At 36.1% G+C, this 22,597-nt stretch overlaps 1 pseudogene across 1 annotated transcript; it reads right to left on the reverse strand.

Annotated features, from left to right (window-relative positions):
- Positions 1-279: 279 nt before the first annotated feature.
- On the reverse strand, positions 280-1,058 carry LOC103256709 (annotated as a pseudogene). The gene has a single exon (XR_002481770.1). The product of XR_002481770.1 is annotated as a nucleolar protein 56 pseudogene (transcript).
- Between the last annotated feature and the right edge of the window lie 21,539 nt (positions 1,059-22,597).

Raw genomic sequence — 22,597 nt, forward strand, 5'->3', positions numbered from 1 at the left:
AGAAGTTCAGTTCAGCATTGTTGAATCAGTTATAACCTGGTATCAAGTGCCCTGCTTCCCCTCAAACATTTCTTTTATTTACATCAGCACTGTTGAATGTAAGCTACCTATGAGACCCACATAGGTAAAGTTAAACATTTTAGTAGTCACAATTGAAAAGCACCAATGAACAGATCAAGTTAATTTTTTTTTTCCCTGAATTTTGTTTTTTATTGGGGGCAGGACATGGGATGGGAAATTGTCAACTTATGGAAGGCCCCCTCCCAGGGAATGTCCATTCTAATCTTCCTGGGGTTGTTTGTGGAACTTTTTCATCTTCTTGGAGCTGCTCTTGCTGCTAGCACCCTCTTCTGGTCCACTGCTGCCTGGCTCTTCCTTGGAAGAGAATTTCCTCTTTTTCTTGGAGACGCTCCTGTTGCCTGCCTCTTCAGGATCACTAGTTATTTCCTCCTTGGGTAAGGATTTCTTCCTCTTGGGAAGACTTGTACTGCCAGTAGTGTCTTCAAGATCATTATTAACTAATTCCTCCTTGGAAAAAGATTTCTTTTTCTTGGGTTTGGAGACTGAGATAGATGGGTCTTCCATTCCATTCTCTTGAGGAGCCTCCTGGGGCTTTTGCTTTTTCTTCTTTTTGGGTTTTTCAGCAATCTCCTCACACTCCTCTGGAGTACTACTGCTGTTTTCTGGAGATGCAAGGAGCAAACGCAGCGAGTCGTTTCTTTTCCTTCTTCAAGCGTTTCTTCTCCTGTTTCTCCAGCTTCCTAGTAATCTCAGCAGCAGCTTCCTCTGCCTGAACCATTGCTTCCTTCATGACATCCAGATTCTTTCGTGGAATATCCCCAGTCTCATAGAAGGACAGCCGCTCCTCAACTTGTTCCCGAAGCTTCTCCCTAAATACACTCGTGGGTACCTCAGAGAAACAATCGATTCGTGAGGCAATACTGCATTTGTTTGCCAGGTATCGGGAGATGCGGTCTTTGTTCTTGGCTGCTGCTCGGCCAATGAAGGTGGAGTGGAAAATGAGTCCATAATTTGGTGTGTTACCCCTTGTCTTCAGGGCTCTGGAGACTTGGTCCCTTTGCTGGGCCCTGGGAATCAAGTTAATTTTAATGATATATTTTATCTAGCCAAATGCGTTTTAATATTGCCACTTTAATAAGAAATCGATGACAATTACTTTTTTCCTTTCCTTTCTCCAGTATGTCAGTTGTTAATGAGATAATCTGCATTTTGTTTTCTACAAAGTCTTTGAAGTTCTGAAGTTCTGCGCATATCTTAGACTTCCAGAACATCCTAAGTAGAAGTAAGCACATCTTAAGTGCTCCAAAACTCAGGTAGCTGATGGGCTCCATGTTAGTAAGAGCAGCTGCTAGAATCTCTGGAATGCAGAAGTTTGGCTCACATCTGCCTAGAGCCATTGACTTGAGAGTCTGATGCCTTGCCCCTGCCAACTAACTCCAGCTCCCATGAGCCCCTTCTCCTTCCATGCTAGTCACAGAGCAGAGCTTGGGAATACTAGTCCTCAGGAGGATGCAACCATCTTCCTTTGGGTTCAGGTCCTGCATGTAGTGTGAGATACTTTTTTCCTGTCTTTCTACACAACTTTATATGTCTATGTCTATGTATTCATCTTTAATGAAAGCTACAACTAGTCAATTTGAATTTTGAATTGTTATAGATAATTATTCATACAAAAGGACAAATTTAGTATCCCCTAACCATGACTGCCTACAATTTCCATCTCAGTCCTCCAAATTTAATAGAAAATTACAGACAAGGTCTTCCTTGAGTGCTTAACTCAGATCCTGGTCCCACTATCCTGGCCTGAGCCCACTCTTTTCCCTGAGAGTATTTCTCTCTTGAAGTCCACAGGTACATCCTCATTGTCCTTAAGGAAAATTGTATTCCCATAAGACTTAGAATAGTGGTTCTCAAAAGAGATAGTGACACCCACTACGGTAGAATTTGGAAATTTTTGGAAGTTTTTTGTTGTCACATGAGCAGCAGTTAGGGACAAAAGGTGAGGATGCTGGATCTCCTAACATGTGGAATTGGAACAGAATTGATCTAGCATTTTCTGATGTCCAACTGGATATTCATGGAGCTATGCAGAAGTGTATTTGACATTATAATAGCAATCGTTCTATTGATAGCCATAGATGAGAAGTGTTTGTTTGTGTGTGCACCATTAAAGGCTTTGTCAGAGTTAAGCACCTTTTTTTAGAGCAATTCTTACACCTGAGAGAAACAACTAGTCCGCTTGCTATTTCAGTGAGAGCCAAGTGTAGTGTAAGGAAGGCAGTGAGAGGGAAAAGAAAAGGCATTTTGTAAATTACTGAGGTAGCCCTCTAATTTTCACCCTCAGGTAGAAGCCAGAAAGGAGCCTACTATTCTGAATTTTCTCAAAGCCCATTCTGCTCCATGTCTCTGTGACCTAGTTAAGCTAGAATGCACACACCTAATGACAATATGGAAGACTTAATGACAATATGGAAGGCCCGATGACTATATCAAAGACCTAAGGACAATACAGAAGACCTAGTTACAACATGGAAGACTTCCTTCTTTACCAGCATCCAGCCCTCAGGTGCGGCAGGGATGCAATGAGAATGCCTCCTATGTGTTCCGAGCATCTGTCTCACATCATGCTGCTGAGGGGCAGGGACTGGAAATGGGAAAAAACATAAGGCAGCAGGATGTCAATGTTCTGACTCCACAGAGCCTGCCAGCCATATGGCCCTCCCAGCACCCTGAGTGCATATATGCAAGCAGGAACTAACACTCTGTTTCCATGGAACCCCATTACTTCACAGGGTCCCTTCTGTGTGTGTCATGACAGAACCTGCAATTGTCTGCAACCTTGAAAACGTATTAAATGTATGATGGGAAATGCTGAGAAATCTGAGTTATAAAAAAAACAGTGTTTATTTGTTTATGTTTTTAAAATGGTGACTAATTTGCAATTAAAAGGTAGTAGATGGATAATTCAAGAAAAAAAGACCATGAAGAGAGGCCTGGGATCACTGGTTAGAGCCAGAAATGAGCTAAGTATGGTCTAACCAGTGCTCTCTTTTTATGACCAGAAACTATGAAGTCCAAAGAAACCAAAAGGTTTGCCCGAGATACTAAGGACCATGAACAGCATGGATGGGACAAGAACTCGGGCTATACTTCTCCTCTTCTCTGCTCAGTGTCTACCCCACCAGAAGAAGCATGCATCCTGAGGGGAAAAATTGCTTTAGAGAAAGAGGAAAATAGCAAAAAAGTTGCAGAGGTTGGAATTACTATATGTATTTTCTGGTCCATGTCCCCTTTGTGTCTTTCATCACAGGATGTGAAATAGACTTATTGAAGTCCCTTAGCCACTAATATTTCAACAGCACTCTATTCATTTTAAATAATTATAATGATGGTAAAGTGTTATAAGAATATTAGAAAGTTTTAAAAAATCAAGTTATAAAAAAGCAACTTACATTTGTGCAGTGCTTAGTTCATTCAGATGATAATATTTAATATTTTCAATTTTATTAATAAACAATGTTCTCCATAAAATGTATAATTTGGACAACATTCTTCCAGTTGCTGCATTTACCTCACTGTTCTTTCTTAAAGGAGTATAAGGATACATAAACATACCTAAGAATATTAGGAGATATACAAAACATCATAAGAAATCCACCATTCCATGTCTAATTTCACAGAACATTTGGATTACATCATATTCAATTATGGCCTATTTGCAAAAGAAGATCTCATACACTTTACTTGCCACCTTTGGTTTGCAAAACTCATACCAATTTAAAGTTCGTTTGTAGCACCAGTATGACAGATAAGTCTACATTGAATAAAATGTTTTACCCAGCTTTACTGAGCTATTGTTGACAAATAAATATTGTGTACATATAAGATGTACAATGGGGTGATTTGATGTACGTATACTTATACCTGGTGAAATGATACTACAGTCAAGTTCATTAACACGGCCATCCCCTTGCATAGTTAAACGTGTGTGTGTGCGCGTGTGTGTGTGCATGTGTGTTGAGAACACTTAAAATTTACTTTCAGCAAATTTCAAGGATGCAATACACCATTATCAACTATAGTCTCCATGCTGTACATTAGATCTCCTAACAGTACTTATTCTGCATAATTGGGGGCTTATATAATTTGATCAGTATCTTTCCATCTCCTCACCCCCTAACCCCTAGTAACCACTATTCTACTTTTTGTTTCTATGATCTCGACTTTTTTAGATTTCACACATAAATGGCATAATGCAGTATTTGTCTTTATGTGTCTGTTTTATTTCACTTAGTATAATGTTCCCAAAGTTCATTCATATTGTCACAAATAACAGGATTTCTTATAAGGACATGCTTTAAATGTGTAAATCCTACTTTATTAAGGCTTTCAAATGTCGGAACTTGGTATATAACATATATTAAATTCTAATGCAGGTTGATGCCCAGAAACTCTAAAGGACTGCATCTTCATAATTTAAAATATGCAATTTGGAAGCGTCCATATGCACTTAGCTATTTTTTATTTTAGAAGCTCTACCAAACAACCTTCAGTTTCATAGGTTAGCATTTTTTTCTTATTTCTATTTATATAAAAACTTGAGAATAAATCTTCATTTACATTTACCAAAAGTCATACTCCTTGTTCATCTGGGAGGCATGGGACATAACAGAGCTTATGCTCAGAATCTCACAGGAGAAAGGAAACTGAAAATATGGCAATTAAACTATAAAAATGCAGCTAAAAATGTATTTTCTATAGTTTAACTTCACAAAGAGACAAGCTGCTTGAGTTATGTTAAGGTCAGTTTATTTTGTATCTTTAAAAAAACAGTAATTTGTTCTGAGTAATTATTTTCTTCTTCTATCCAGCTAAAGCACAAGATACAGCTTCCCTTTGTAGTGTATGTATCTCCATTTTTTTTTTTGGTGTAAAAATTATGGGGTGTGTGTGTGTGTGCATTTGTGTGTGTGTATGTATGATTACTTAATGCTTCAGTTAAAGAAAAAACACATTGACAGAAAAATAAACATTGGTCAAGGAAAGCAACTACTCAAGTGACCACATGCATTTGAGAGTCACCTTCTCAATTGTCTATGCCTCACCAGGCAGAGAGTTTTCCAAGCCTTATTAACAATTGTAGAGTGTGGTTCTTTATTACCTTAGCTGGGACTCACAATCACAGCAGCACAGGTGTGCAGCCACCACAATTTGACATTTCCCTTCCTTTTGGACTTGGGCTTTCACTATTTATTTTCACAATAAACTGAAAGGCTTATAAGTGAAATAAGACCTCCCATGGATACTGTTCCGCGATCTGCCCCCTACACTAACAAAACCTCTATATTCAGTACTGGTTCTTGTTGGTTTTCTGTCCTCCAATTTCCTAGTTTCCTGCTCTCCTCCACCCCATTTGCACCAGCTCAGTTAAGATCTTCACTGTTTCTCAGGGAGAACAGTTATGACTGGGCACGCCCCGCCTTCAGCCTCCCTTGTGTCACATCCCTTCTCCCACCACTCCTAGACTGTTCCTAGCTCATTCATACAGGATGTGTCTCACCTGTTTGACATTCTCCATCTACTTCCCCTTTCTAAGTTAAATTCCACTCCATGTGGCAGGCAGACTTCTTGGGATCCCCACCCGCCCTCCTATCCCTGCCAGCCCCTAGTCCCTGCCTCCACTCTGTCACTTCCCAACTTCCTCCAGACTTGGGCACAACTGATCTGCTTAGGAGTCCTCAAATGCTACGTGCTCTTCCACAAAGCCCCCCCTCCAGTCTTCCTTCCAGCCCAGCCAGCTCACTCTAAATTAAGTCTCCTTGACTCTCTGAGCCACAGTCTGAGTGAGCAGCCCCTGCTGGTATCCCCAGAGATTAATTCATATCCAGTCAATCTCTCGGTATTACATTCTATTTACTTATTCTATTTATGTACTGATTCTCACTAGAGACCCCGGTTCTTTGAATTCAGAAACTGAGCCCTTTTTTTTCCTCTCTTTTTATTTTCTGGATCCCTGATACTTAGCATAATGCCTAGTACATGGTAAGTATTCAATAAGGGCTTAGGAAATGAATGAATGAATGTATAAATAAATGAAACATTTTCTCTCTTGAATTTCCTAAAATGTCACCAGAAAACCTGTTAATAAAGCAAAGATAGTCTTATCAGAACACACTGCAATTAGCAAGAATACATACCAACTTGGCAGAATCTTGGCAATGTCTCAGGAGAGGGTAGTCAGTGGAGAATATGTGTGAGGGTTTGGAGTCAGGACAAGTGGTTTAATGCAAATCTTTCAAGATGGAAAACACTGGTATTGAGCACTACTGAAACATTACTGATTCATTACTGATTCATAAAAATAGTGAGGCAAGTTCTTAAAGTAAGTAATGCTAAGTTAACTGCTATTTGATAAGTAAGCTGTTGTCCTGGTAACTAGATGATTTTCTCGAATACTTTTATTTGCAGAAGTTAACTGAGACAAAAGCAAAGTTGTTTATTGGTTTACAAATGACCTCATTGTTAGTCTCACTAGCCCAGTCATATTGATACTGGGAGTCACAGTTCTTAGTTTTGCCATCCATCACCCCTAAAGCTGCCTTCTTCTACTATTTGAAGCTGACACTTAAAGTTCATCCGGTGGCAACAGAAATGTCACCACTGAATACCATCCCTCCTGATGTGCAAATTTGGTTATTATCAGAAATTACATACCATGATGGAAAGGAATTCGTCCTTCTTCTTCAGAGCAGGTACCTATGTCAAGCCAGAAAGTCAAGAGTGCAAAAAGTGCAATTTCTTTTTCTACATGTGAACTTTAAAAAAAATTTTGAATTCCTAGTATTCTTGTTGACAAGAATTAAATTACAGTCAATTCAGAAACTCACCTCCCTCCTGCCCCTCTCTAAAGTTATATATTTTTTAAGGGCATTTGTGAGTACCACAGGAAAGTCATGTGTAGATGGTGAGTGAATTGAGTCTTGGACCCAGAGATCACCTGTGCTCGCTGGCATTCCATAAGATCTTCTCCTTGCTATCTGACCTCCAATCACCAGTCTACACCAATGGCCACTGCACCCTGTTCATCTTCCCTGGAAGGATACTTCAGGTCTGTGCCACTGCAGTCCTTGAGCTGGTCTGTAGAAGACAACCGACGCCCCTCTTTCCACACAGAATGCACGGGATTTCTGGGATACCATCTCTGCCATGGTCATCCTGAAAACAACATTGATATTTCTTCTGTTGCATAATATTCTGAGGGCTGAAGGACTGCCAGGCAGGAAATACAAACTGGCTTGGATTGTTCTTCTGTTTCTGCTGATCTATCTGCCACATGGGTGGACAACTTGTTCTGCTGCCTCACCCCTTCCTAGAGTCAGTAAACCATGATGCTCTCACAATACCTGAGGTGTGAAGACTCACAGAGCAGTAAGGAATGTGGAGTATGAGAGAAATGATTAGCTAAATGTCAAGGTATTACCCACCAGTGAATTGAGATTGTCTGGTTTCCTCCGAGAGGTCACCGTGTGCAGCCAAGGCCATTTGTTCCAGCTTCTCGCTCTACCTCATCCCCTCTTGTCTTGCCCTCTTCCTCCAAGCTTGCCAGTGAGCTGTAAGAGTAATAACACATCAAGTTGGAGTCCTCTGATTATTTGTTTCATTAAATTTTAGAATAAAACTTCTTAACTTTCAAAAGCTGCAAAAAGCTCTTATGCCGAAATCAAATTGCTCCACATGTTGGTTATAGCTTATTTTCATCTGTAGTTTGTATGTCTTCAATAGTTTTAATTTAATAGAAAAATAAGAATTAATGAAGTTGCTTTGAGATTTTAAAAAATGCAGCTCTAAAAACTAAAATCCAAAACAAAGAAATGTCCAAAACGGTGGCTTCTGCTTAGTATAACTCAATTGCTCTTAAAATGTAGTCCACAGATCAGCCCCAGTAGCATCAATTGGGAAATTTTTAGAATAATAAATTTTGGGCATGCTTTCAGACCTATTGAATTAGAAACATCGAGTGCCTGCAATGTGTATTTTAACACTTCTAGATGATTCCATATACTAAAATTTGACAACCATAGATATAACTTAAATGCTCTTGAGTTAAAGTTAGACCCTAAGAATCAGTAAAGCAAAAACTATCACAAAATTATTTCCTGAAGGATAATCATTGTTTCTGATGCCAATTTCCTACAGACTTTCTATCCATGTCCTTTCTAAACAAACAAAAAAAAGAACTTTTGAAAGCTTTAAGTAATATTTTTGTCTTTCTTAGGCTTCTGTTGCTTCTGACCACTTTTTCTTCAGAAAGAATGGGAATTTTACCTAAACGAACCTATTCTTATAAGAGGGTAATCTGGCTATTTAAATCTTTCAGTTTTTTTGAATAAAGTGAGTAAAAAGCCTTCTAATCATGGCATAACACAGAGCTTCTGGTAGAATTAACACAAAGTTTCTCAGAGCTGGTTCTCAATCAGTAAACCACAAGCACTGGAATCTCTTGAGACAATTGGTAAAATACTGATTTCCTTACTCCACAGGAAACCTACAAGTCAAAGTGAAGATGAAGCTACAGAGTCTTAATTGTGGACACTCAATTATTGTAAATTGTCAGAAAATGTTAGACCAGGGAGATGATTGAGAATTTAAACCCTTTAGCCATTCTACAAAACAACACTTTCAGAATTCTTTGGTGCAAAAATTGACAAGCTAATTTGTATAATTGTCTCACACAGAAAGCATTTGCACTTTCATGTTGCTTAAAATATCTTTTTTGGTTGAGCTCAGTGGCTCAGTCTGTAATCCCAGCACTTTGGGTGACCAAGGCAAGTGAATAGCCTGAGCCCGCAGGTTTGAGACCCACCAGGGCAGCATGGAGAGATCTCGTCTCTACAATAAATAAAAAATTAGCCGGGCATAGTAGCTCAAGCCTGTGGTTCCGGCTACTTGGAAGGCTGAGACGGAGGGATTGCCGGACCCCAACAGGTCGAGGCTGCAGTGGCCAGGAGCATGCCACAGCACTCCAGTCTGGGCGACAGAGTGAGACTTCAATTCAAAACAAATAAAATAAAAATACTTTTTATTCTAATCCTGAGATTTCACCATCAAAGAAATGGTATGCATTGTCTCATCAGTGTCAAGTCAAGTGTATAAAAGTGGTAAGTATGACTCAAGGCTACAAAGATGTAGTTGTGAAACAACTGCTACCCAAAGTCTTTCATTCATAGGTACATCCTGTGCATACACAGGTACGTAAAAAGACATTACACTATATCTGCTTTGGCATACTCAGTGACAACTTCTTTGTGGATTTCTATCTGTGACGGTTGGGGTTATGTGTTTAGGGCCTTAATGAATTGCATGCAAGAATTAATTAGGGGATAAAAAAGGAAACAACAAAAAAGATGCAGTGTTTGAAGATTTTTGAAAACTATTGTGAAATAAAAATAAAATCCTAAGCTCCCCACTGACTGAATGGATCCTTCTTAGCCAAAGAGACCCCAAGACTTGACGTAATAAAAGATCAGACACACATCATGATACCCTCTTCCTTGCTAATCCCCAATAGGCTTTCTTTCTTAATTGATAAAGGGAAACCAGCCCTTTTGAAAGAGTTGCTGCTTTGTCAATTTATACAACTTATCAGCATTCTTGCTTGATAAGAGACCACCTTCCTAACATGGACTGGTTCTGGCTGGTTTACAGAGGATTGGGACAGGATGTCTCTGTGTCCTTTTCACTTTTTGATTAAAAGAACTTAATTTTAATACATTTAAATGTTATGTCTTCACCCAAAGGTAAACATAAGACAGATGTAACATACAGGTTTGCTTACTATGCAAGTGTGTGCCCCTTCATGAATATTCATACTCCTCCTATAACCTGTTGAATATGTATACTTAGTTGACCTGTTCTGCATAAATTCCTATATTACCCTTTCCCTCCCTCCAAGTGCCTGCTTCCAGTTTTTGCCAAAGGCTATGCTTTCCAGCCTGTCAGGATAACCAGCTTCCAGTATACAACTCTTTATAAGAAATAAAACTCTCTACTTCAAATTTATAAATGTGATCCTTCCTCGGGATTCTTCAGTTGACACTATACATGTCAGGTGCTTGATCTAATTATATTCAGACCTAAGACAAAATGTAAATACCTATAAGCAAAGGTCCCGTATAAATGTAAGTGTTTTCCTCCCACAGTGCTATTGTCAAATCTTGGGACACTACCCCATTCAAGATATGTCAGTTTAGAGACCTCAATTTTATACAAATACAAATTTTTAAAATAAAATGTTTAAGATAAAATTTTCAAAATCTATCAAGTATTTCACCACATTTAGCAGATAACTCTGAATGTAGATTGTAGATATATTTTGCTTATTGATTAAATAATTAATGATTATCATAGATACAATGTTAGTATATAGAGAGGGACTGTTATTTTTTCAGGATCTTTGGAGGAATAAAAGACTATCTGCCACTAAACCACAGGATTGCATTTTGCCAAGGGTCTTATTCTGTCTGCCAATCTGTGTCTATTAACTGTAGTGTGGAGTATATCACTAACAAAATTTCTGGCAATCTTAGTATCAAGCCCACCATTTTCTTTCTTCCTTCTGGAGTGCATGTGCATGAGTGTGTGGATGTGTAAGTATGAGTGTATTGTATGGTATGTGTGTAGTTATCTCTTCTACCTAAGTGGAGACTTCTACTGAGAGCCACCCTGCCTTATTGCATAACTCCCTAAACTGAAAGTCAAAAATTTCAATTACTTGTAAGATAGAACAATGGTTCTCTCATTATCTTGACCTTGTGATTTTTGAAAATGTAAGGAATATAAATAACTAACTTGTAGTTAGAGCTTTCTATGTGCCTAACACAATTCTAAGGTCCTTATAGATACCATTCCATTTAAACCTCACACAGGAATCACACAATTGTAGTAACCCCTTTATGCAGGTGAGGAAATCGAAGCTTTAAGAGCTAACGTGAGTCAGAATGTCATCCTGGACTGTCTGACTTGGGCTCTGGGTTTTCACCCATGGGACTTTCCTGCCAGTCTTCCAGCAGAGAGATGGGGTTTGGATGGCAGCGTTTTACATGTAAGTGATTCTGTTGCTCAGCAAGTTTTGGTAACAACTAAAATCAATTTTAAATGAAGTCACAAGAGGATCTTCTCATATACATGTGCATTAGTGGATTTAAAACAGTTGACATTTGTTTTTTCTGCTATTTGTGCCCAAATAAATTTGGTTATGAAATGTAATTCTCAATCTAGAAACATGCCCACAAGTCCAAAAAAATGAAATTAGAGACCAAAAGGATGTCCTAAAGAAGATCTAATTATGTTTTCTGCAAGAAAAGTCTCCCCAATGGCATGCATATAATTCAGTTCTTCCATCTGAAAACACATAACATAACTAAATGATAGAACCAAACAGAGATGCTCAGAAAGATGAGATTAATATTTATTTTATATTTATATTATATCACAAAATATATATTGTACTGCTGTAATATACATTATTTAAAGCTCTGTGAACCAAAGGTGATAACATTTTCCATCTCAGAGAATTGTCAAGACCAGTTATCCGAGGTACTGCTATGCCCTATGTGAGCTCTTCATCAGCAGTACACTTGAAGCATGGAGATGCCCAAAAAAGTCTCTACTTGTGAATCTTTGTATTGATATTTATTGATATTTATGCCACATTTTCCCAAAGAAATAAAATATATGGAAGAATTTGAAATTGGGATGAATTCAGACTAAACTTATTTTGGCACATTGTATGCATTCTATATCAAATCAAGATCAACCAAGATCTCAGCATCACAGCCTCTTCATTCTAATTTTCCCCATTTTGGCATTTGGTCAGGTAACTGTTAACATTGCAAAAAGCAACTGTGATTCAGAAAGAGCTAGTCAGAGGCCATTGTGCTTCCTTCAGCTCACAGGGGGCCATTTATCATGATGATTAGTAGTTTCAGGTACTTTCAGGAACTGAATTACTCGCTTGAGCCGTCATTCAGAATCTGAGTTCATTTCACCATCTAATACCACTAAATGTCACAGAATAAGAGGAAACATTAGGCCTAACTATTGCATGAAAAGCAAGGAAATGATAAATGTTTCCATAGCTACAGATTTGAAAGAAACAGAACATGCTGAGATGGAAACTAGCACAAAAGTGGCAGAGTATGGAATGGTGTCCTAGGAACTCAACTTGCATTTTTCCATCATGTAACCTTATGGCATATGCTCATTTTTCTTTCAAATATTTTAAGGTTTATTTTGTTAAATCCAAAACTCTTTGTTCTAAAAGCAAATAAGGCAAAGTACATGGCTAACAGGTAGTCAGGGCACCATTCTCTTTAACTGTGAGTTCAAGAAAGTATGTGGAAGGTAGGCACAGAGGAGTGATACATCACATTAACAAACACACAATATGCATCAAAAATTATGCATGCATCAATAAAATCTTCAGAAAAGAGGTGCCAAAGGATGCATTTACAAGAGACCTCCAAAGGGCAAGGAGTTAGAGTCTCACCCCTCTTTCGCTTGTTTCTTGATATGTTGGATCTCTACAATAAGAGGACATAGCCTGAGTGGCCTCTCAGCACCTTCCAGATTACTTCTGCCTCTCTACTTGCAGAGCTCAGTGTTTTCTCTCTAGCCATGACCTACGGAAAGCTTATCATGTATGATAAGAGGGCACAGACAGTGCCACTCTGGAATGGTTCAGTCCACAGGATGCCCAGTCATGGCTCATGTAGGTACTGGGTGAAGCAAAGACATGGGAATGGACTGTGGGCCGTATAGACTGCATGGATGCCCTATGGCTTAGAGTATGGGATGGTGTCCTAGGAACTCAACTTGCATTGTTCCATCATGTAACCTTATGAGATATGCTTATTTTTCTTTCAAATATTTTAAGGTTTATTTTGTTAAATACAATGAGGGATATTTCACGATGACTTTAAGCACATCTGTTATTTTTTTAACTATCTAAAATTGCATATTTCAGTCAGTCAATCCTCATGGAGTTTGCAAAACAAGGTACATTGTTACTATCCTACCATTCTAAGTTATTTTTCTCTCATCAATCCCAGTCTGAAGAGATTCTAAACAAGAAAATAATAAAGCAATAAAGAAGTACCTTTAAAGTGAGTGCATTTGTTATTTTTAGAGAGATAAGGATATAATTCGTCTGTGAAACAAGTATAAGGAATCAAGAAACAAGAGAGACTGCCTATGAAAAAGAAGCAAATAGAAAATTTAGAAATAAGAAAATTGCTGAAATAGACTCTTAAGAGAGAACTTTCATGGGTAACAATATTGCAACTTAATGTTTGTAGTGCCAAAACTTATGGATTATGGTTGCAAAATTAAAAAAAATTAAAGCATGGATGAACAAGTTGGCAGTAAAGAACACATTTCAAAACCCAAGTGTAGGAAACTCAGCTCTATAGGGGTTGGCAAACACAGGAGTTAGAATTTAATCTGATAACAGTGTTTGCCTAGAACCGGGTTTTAACTGAACCTTCAAATCTAGGGGACAGGAGGCAAATCCCGGGGTTTAAACAAGATGAAAGGAGATCAGAAATACATGAAATAAAGCCAGAAACCTCAACTACTAAAATCTCTTGATAAACTTGGGGGGAAAATATATGCCCTCGAAGAGAGGGTTGCATGCTAACCAGTTTCAGTCATGTCAGTAGGTTAAGTGGAATTTTTTTTAATTGTTGAAAATTTCTAATCACAAGACCAACTTCTGTGAGATCTGGAAAATGAACATTTAAAGTGGATTGGCATTGTCAATGCACACACACAATGGTCAGAAGAACAAGCAGATCCTCTTTGGAGCAAGGCATTTAAAAATCAGGCCTCAAATATTTCCATTAAGATTCCAAGAAAATAGACACACACACATACAATAAAGGGAAAATATCAGATTAAGTGTCTAAAAAACAAAACACGAAATGAACACACACTGAAAATAGTAAAATTATCTGATAAATTACAAGTCTTATAAACATCATGCTGTATGTAAAATACATATTACAGCTCAGGGCTGCAAAAGAAAAAAATTAAATGTTTGTTGAAAGAAAAGGAGATTATTACATTATTTTAATTCAAATGGTTCTTCTAGATATATAAATTTGTGATAATTAGCAATTCAATAGTCATATTAGAAAGCAGATTTAAAAGAGATTTTAAAAGCTTTGACAAACTGAAAGACATATTTGAAAAAGTTATTCAGAATGAAGACCAGATAGATGGTGAGATAGAAAATATGAAAGTAATATTACAAGCTATAATGTGCCCGGTGAGACGGCCGAATATATACAAAATTGGAGTGTCCGATGGAGAGACTAGTACATGAAGAAGAGGCAACATTTGAAATATGGCATAATGCTTTATAAGATTGATAAAAGATAGCCCAATGGATGTCAAAACAACAAATTAATAAAAATCCAGGTTTAAACACATAACAAAGAATATTTTAAAATTTGTCAGAAAGAAAAAACAGATAACTACAAGTAAGTTACCCCAACAGTTGGCTTCTCTGAAGCAACAACGGGAACCAGAAAAGATGATGAAAATCCTTGAAGTGCTAAAGGAAAATAGGTGCTAACTAGAAATGTGCACTCAACCAAAGTATATTTCAAGAGAAAAGTTCAAATAAAGATTTTACAGATAGATAAAATTAATAAAATTTACCCCAAACCAACATCCACTGAGAGAGCTTACCTAGTACTTGCAGCTATATAGGAGAATGAAGGGAGATATCCCCCGTGTAGACAACCTCAGAACCAAGAAGTTATGGTCAGAAAATCAAAGAAGAAAATATTGCTAGGTCTAAAACGAAAGTCTTTGAAAAAGAATGACAATTATTTTGGGGGGTTAGAATGAAGCCAGAGTCAAAATATCAACCCCAATAATGCAGACTTCTTGTTGTTTCTAGGTGTGGGTACTCTGGCTAAGCTATTGATTGATTCAGTTTGCTGTATTAAATATGGATAGCACAAGTTTAAGGATAAACATTAGTTAAGTAGGAATAAATATGTCTCTTCAAAACTAATGGATGGTAGGGCAAATGAGAATAGTAAAAAAATGTACATGCAAAATGCAAAATAAAAGCGAGGAAGAAAAGGAGGCATGACAAAAGGGACACATTCAAGGAACAAAGTTAGGATAGTGAAAGGAAGACAAGTATATGAGTGATCACACAAGTATATGTTACCAGAAAATGCCAAACTGTATTTTTTAGACCAGTCATAGTCTTTCATTAAGAGCCATAAATATAATTTAAGGGCATAAAAAGATAAAAGAAAAAATACAGAACACTGTACCACTCAAAAACTAACCAAAATAAAGCTAGAGTAGTTACAATAATATTAAACTAAAATAGACTTTAAGACAAAACCAACATCACAGGTAGCATCACTGCCTAATAATAAAAGGTTTCATGAACCAAGAAGGTAAAATATAGTTAAACTTCTAATCTCAAGTAACAAACTCTATTTTGCAAAACTGGTAGAAATTTGGAGAGAAATTTATAAATCCACCACCATATGGAAGTTTTCACTCTCTCTTTTCCAAGTTTTATATATGAAGCAGGCCAAAATGGTTAAATACAGAGAAACTGAAAATACAACAAACAAGCCAGATATTGTTTATTTAACTAGATGTAAGAAAAAATATGCAAATTCTCTAAATACAGTATTCTTGAAGTAAATATATAGGTGCATTAGAAATAACCAATAAGAACCACACTATGCTTATCACATCATAAAATTAAAGAAAAATATAATTATTATAGTAGTTGCAGAAACATTTTTGAAGAGGTTCAGATTTCATTTATGATTTTAAAGAATAGCAACAACAATTAGCAATCTTGGACTATGAGAATTTTCTGGCTGCGATAAAGGTTAGGTACTAAAGACATACAGCAAAAGTCATTCTTAAAGGTAAAATATGAGAAATATTATCTGTAAATTGAGTAGCAAATATCTACTTTCATTGCTTTTATTTAGTGTATTCTAGTCCTGGTCCAAACAAGAAAGCAAAAAAATTGATCACTTCTAGAATAAGGATAAATGAAAGGCAAAATTGTTACTTGGGCATGACATAATATTCCACAATGAGACTTCAAAAGTATCTATAGATTTTTTAGATAATTTTTAAAAATTGCATAGCTATTTATAACAACCACGAACAATTCTGCTTATATATTTATTTATAAAGAGCAATTAGAATATAAATTTTTAAAACATACCATCTATTCCACTTTTATGAGATACAAAAATAGGAGAAGCTAATCTATGTTGTTAGAAGTCAGAAAAATAACTTCACTTGAGGAAGTTAGTATTTTTAGAAGAGAGCATGAGCAGAGCTTTATAGGTGCTAATAAAGTTCTGTTTCTTTTCCTTTATGCTGATATGTGGATTTATAAAGGTTAAACTATATTTGCTCTTCTATGCAAAGTTACTATTCTATAACAAAAGGAAAACACATAACCCAGGAAAACACATACCCATAAAAAAATATGGTAATATACATGATGGAATATTATGTAGCCATAAGCAAGGACAAAACTATGAATTTTGCAATAACTTGGGTGAACTTAGAGTCTATAATACTGAGTGGTCTATCACAGAAACAAAGAACTGAGTACCACATGTTCTCACTCATAAGCAGACATTGAACAATTATCATAATACTATAAGAAAGAGATTAGCCGTAGTGGGAAAATACCAGGGGAGGAAGAAGGTCTACACCTCATCAACAAGGGGACCTGCATGTGTACCTAACCCTGAATTGTACCCCACATTTTAAAAATTAAAAACATAAAATAAAATTATTTAAAATCATATTAAAAGTAAATTGTTTAAAAGTAAAATTAAATAACTTTATTGAAATAATTTAAGAACTAAATAAACGGAGATATATACAACAATATTGGAAAGATATTTACACAGAAATATTTTAATCACAGTTTGACCTATAGATTAGGTTTGTACCCAAATTTAGAAATTATCAATAAGATTATTGAACATTAAATTGATTTGGAAAAGCTAAGCAAACATCAAGATACTTTTACAAAAAACACATATTGTAAAATATGAAATAAATAAAGCTCACTTATAACAAAATCAATTTTACACAGACTGAAAAAATACTTGACTAAGACAAACTAAGATTTCAAACTTTTAGGAAAAAAATGCAAGGACAGATATCATATACTGGAATAGAAGAGTCTTCTTAAAATAAAATATAAAGAACCTCACAAAATATTTGTAAATTTGATTATAGTAATATTAAAATCTGATGATCAAAAAAAGCACCATTATAAAGAATGTAAACACACACAAAACAATATAACAATGTATTCAGAGTATTTTTTAAAAGTCCACAAAACAATAGGAAAAAGTCCAACAAGCAAACCCATAAAATATTGGGCAAAGAACTAAAAATACCTTTGCCATAAGAAACAAAGATGGAATGGGAAGAGGGGGTTTTAAAAAAAAACAGAAAGAAACAAAGACAAAAGCTCAGTATATATAAATAGTACAAATGTAGCAGTGCTGGACACTCTTGCACATGTTTCCCTTTAGAAATATGCAAGACTGTTCATTGCAATATTATTTATAATAATGTAGTAATCAATATCACCAGATGTCATTTAATGCTAAAATAAACAAGTGAAATCATTATAGAGATTTTATAAAATAAAATTTTAAAAGAGAATAGCAAAAGGAGTAAATCCCAGAAGAATGCATACATTGTTATTATTATATTAATCTAAAACCCCCCTAATTGAAGCTATATGTGTATGGAGAAGAGTGAATGCATTCTTCTCCAAAGATTAGTGTACTTTTTCTTAAGTGGAATTTTAAGTGCATTAGTTATTTATGATTTTTTAAAATTATATATACTTGTAGATACACTGTATTATGTGTGATATTTTTCAAAATAAAAGGCACTAGTAATGGGCTAAGTAGCAAACTGATACAGCTTAAAAACAAATTAATGAGCTGAAAAATTGAATTAAGGAAGCTTTCCAGAGCATAGCGCAAAAGCATAATGAAATTGAAGGTATGAAAGGAATTTTAAGTCATATAACATAGATATAGACACCCTGATATCTATCTTACTTGGAATTCCAGAAGAAAGAGTAAAAAGAATAGAAATGAGCATTTAAAAAAATGTATTGAATGAACTATCACAGAAATATACAAAGAAACAGGTCATGGGGATGAGATATCTGACGATGGACAGAACATATTAGAATAAAAATCAGATCTAGGCATGTCACAGTGTTTTTGTGAATGTCAAGTTTAAAAAAAATTCTCAAGCCTTTCAGGGAGAAAATATGTATTACTTCCAATAAATGAGATTGTCAATGACATAACTAATTAAATTGCTTGCAAGAAATCAGTGCTACAATATCTTCAAAGAACCAGAATAGCAAAACCTTGAATCTAAAACTCTAAAAAGACATGATGTTTTCAAGTGTTAGGCTGAAATTAAGACATTTTTGGACATAAAAACTGAGAAAAATTTCCTCCCACAGACAATCTTCAAAAGAATTAATAGAGGATGTTCTTCACGGCAAAGAAGAAAACTCAGCCATATGAAAGCAATGGAAAGTTCATGTAAGAAATATATTGTTAAATCCCTGGACACGATGATGCATGCCTATAATCCAAGTTGTTTGGGAGGCTGAGGCAGGAAGATTCCTTGAGCTTGGGGAGTTCGAAGTCAATCTGGGCAAAAGAGTCATACTCTATTTCCATTTTTTACAAATATATTATTAAGAACTAATATTGAGAAAATAACATTTAAGGGATACACTCCTTTGTAGTGCATGCTGGTCTTCCTTATCTTATAGTGGGCATTATTACTATCAAGAGAATACTGGTTATTTTTTAAGACTTTTCTGAGACAATGATTTACCTAATAACAGCCAATGATAACAGTAATTCAGTTTCCCATGAGCTTACACCTATATGTATAGTGTTTGGGTATACCACAAGGGGGGGCGACCCAAAATAAGTCAGTATTTGTTTATAAAGAAAAAATTTGTATTTATTCTTACATATTTAAACTTCAGTCACCTTTGAAGTACTCTCTGTTTGAGGCAATATACCTATTGAGACGCTTTTTTCACTGCTCAGAACAGCTTTTGAACTTGTCAATTTTGATGCCTTTTAGTGCTTCTGCCATTTTTTGTTTCATCTCTTCCACAGCTTCAAAACTTTTCCTTTCGGGGACTTTTTTCATCCATCCAGGAAAACAGCAAGCCACCCAGGGAGAGATTGGGTGAATAGGGAGTGTGGGGTGAGGGGCTCATGCCATTTTTGGTCAAGAACTACTAGACACAGAGTGGTGTGGCAGGTGTGTCAACATGATGGAAGAACCAGCCACCTGTTTGCCACAACTCAGGATGTTTCTTTCACAAAATGTAAGGCCACCTTCTCAAAACTTCCAATTAAAAACTTTGGTTGACTGGTGGAAGCACTAAAAGGCATCAATATTGATGAGTTCAAAAACTGTTTTGAACAGTGGAAAATGTGTCTCATAGGTGCATTGCATCAAATGGATAATATTTTGCAGGTGACTGAAGTTTGAGCATGTAAGAATAAATGGACATTTTAAAATATATAAATTCCAGGTTTTTGAGCATCCCCTAGTATTTATTTATTATATTTTTATTTATTTACTGAGTTTGTTTATTTGTATTTTTAACCAAAGAATATTATAATTGCTGCATTTTTTGTTTTTTAATATTTGATTCCACGAAGGCCATTTTTTCCTTAACTCTTAAAGAAGCACGAGCCATGGTAGATATCAAGATTTCTTGTTAAATTAAACAGCATTCCCATGGAAGACTTATTCTTTAAAAATCACTTTTTTATTAAACTTTGCAAATATGACAAGCAAATCAAATAGCAGAAATAGAAGGAACATATCCAATGTGGTATTTCATTAGCTAGAAGCGCTAGACTAGATGAATACTCAAATTGGAAAAATCTCTATTGTGATTTTGTACAATAGAACCCGCAAATCGCTATTGCCACAAACTTTACTGTACTCGACTACAATCTCCTGGAGTAAAGTTATCTTAATAACTTTCTATCCCTATTTTATCTCTGACACAAAATCTTTGGGATGAAAATATTAGTAACTTGTTAAAATTTTACTTCTTGAGTTTTGATCTTACTGTCTTTAATACAAATTATAGCAATATGAGAAAATCCTGGCATTTAGTGGAGCAACAAAGAAGAAAATGTTAGCAAAAAAAAAAAAAAAAAAAAAGGTTGTTTGTTCCATCATTTTAATATTTGACATCCGGAAGAATCTCAGTCATCCATAGATATTACATTCTTAACACTTTCCATTGTGCTTTCAACTGTATATAACCAATAGGGTATTCAATTCTCGCAACCACAGCAGCAGCAATGTAACTGCTATTGCTCTGCCAGTGTTGTGTTAGGCTGATCATGGTGGTACATGTTAGCTTTGCTCCCGATGGCCAGCATCTAGTACTTGAGGGATTTCTCTAGTTTTCAGGAGTGCTGGTGGAATTAATGCCCCAGAGGTAGTGTCCAACTAACAACTCACAGTGATATCTCTGATGTTTGCATTTCTGATTTCCACAGTGGAATAACTTGCTTCAGAAGTTTTTATTGTTTAACTGATCTTTCTTGTTTTGCTTTCTTACTCCCTTTCTATTTCTATGAAGATTACCTCCCAAATAAACCATTTATACTCTAATCCTTGTCTCAGGATCTGTCTCTGGGGAAATCCAATCCAAAGATATCTTCTTAACTTCATTATACATAACAAAAGAACTAAAGATCTCCTGCAAGACTTAGCCAATTTCTTGTGGATTCTCTCTCCAAACTATGTTAGGAATTTTTGTGTAATCCAAATGCTTAATGTTGCTGGATGAAGGCCAGACCTTAATTCAACCAACAAAGAATCCTCCTATTTCTGCAATGTGAATTACCATTTTCAGGTGTCTCTGCCAATACCTGGGCCCACTGATGCTTCATGAGATAGCTACATATGAGTTTCTTTTCTTCCTGGTTGTCATAAACACCATCTCTGCTGCCCCTTTATCAGCATTTCCTACCCATCAACTTAAACACCATCCCTGGTGTCTTTTCTCCGTTTTAAGGATATTAAAGATCTCAGACAAGGCAAAGAAAACTGGGCTCAATTAATAAGACCCAACACTACCAGATATCTTTTATTTTCATGTATTTGCAGTCAAGAAAACAGAGAACAATATTTTTTAATTTACTAACTTATTCATTTACAAAGTCAGAAGAGCGCTAAAATGAGATAGCCTTCAAAAATCAGGGCAGTATAAGGAGCGAGAGAGATTATAGTTCTAATATTTACATTTGAATATAGTATAGAGTTTTGGTAGTGTTTTCAGTTGCTACCGCTAAGTAGAAGGTGGAGGTAGAAGAATGGGAATAGAATAATCAAATATAATTTGTAATGTGGTAGATACTGCTGGTCCTCAGGGCCCACTCTCTCCATTTATTTATTTATTTATTTATTTATCTATCTATCTATTTAATTTTTACTATAAAGATGTGGGGTACATTTCAAGGTTAGATATATAACCATTGATCATGCAGGTACCCTTGTTGATGAGGTATGCCCCTCCCTCCCCCTGCAGTTTCCCTCAACTGCCAATCCCACCCCCCCTCCCCTGACAGTTTCCCACTACTGCCAATAGCTTTCTTATAGCATTATAATTGCTCAAGTTCCATTTATGAGTGAGAACATATGGAACTCTGTTCTTTGTTTCTGTGATAAATCACTGAGTATGATTGACTCCAAATCCATCCAAGTTCTGCAAAGTCCATATATTTGTCCTTTATGGCTATGTAATATTCCATTATGTATATGTACCACATTTTTTTAATCCAGTCCAGCTTCGGTGGGTAAAATGGTTGGTTCCATGTTTTTGCAGCTGTGAATAGAGCTGCAATGAACATACATGTGCAGGTATCTTTTTTGTAGAATGAACTGAGTTCCTTTGGGTATATTCCCAATAGGGGAATTGCTGGATCATATAGAAGTTCAATATCTTGTTCCTTTAGGAATTGCCACACTGTCTTCCAAAGAGGTAGTTCTAGTTTGCATTCCCACCAGCAGTGTAGAAGCATTCCTTTTTCTCCACATCCTCGCCAGCATCTATTTTTGTTTGTTTTATTTATGATGGCCATTCTTACTGGTGTTAGGTGGTATCTCAATGTGGTTTTGATTTGCATTTCTCTGATGATGCGAGAGGCTGAGAACTTTTTCATGTGTCTGTTGGCTGCCCATATATCTTCTTTTGAGAAGTGTCCATTCATGCCTTTTGCCCACTTTTTAAAGGGGCTGTTTGTTTTTTCCCTTCACTGCATTTGAGTTCCTTGTAGATCCTTTAGGCCTTTGTTTGATAAACAGTTGGCAAATATATTTTCCCATTCTGTGAGCTGTCTCCCTGCTCTCTTGATGGTTACTTTTGCTTTTCAGAAGCTCATTAATTTGACGAGGTCCCACTTGT

The sequence above is a fragment of the Carlito syrichta genome, unplaced genomic scaffold (assembly GCF_000164805.1).
Source record: "Carlito syrichta isolate Samal-C Ts95f unplaced genomic scaffold, Tarsius_syrichta-2.0.1 Scaffold294534, whole genome shotgun sequence".
NCBI lineage: Eukaryota > Metazoa > Chordata > Mammalia > Primates > Tarsiidae > Carlito > Carlito syrichta.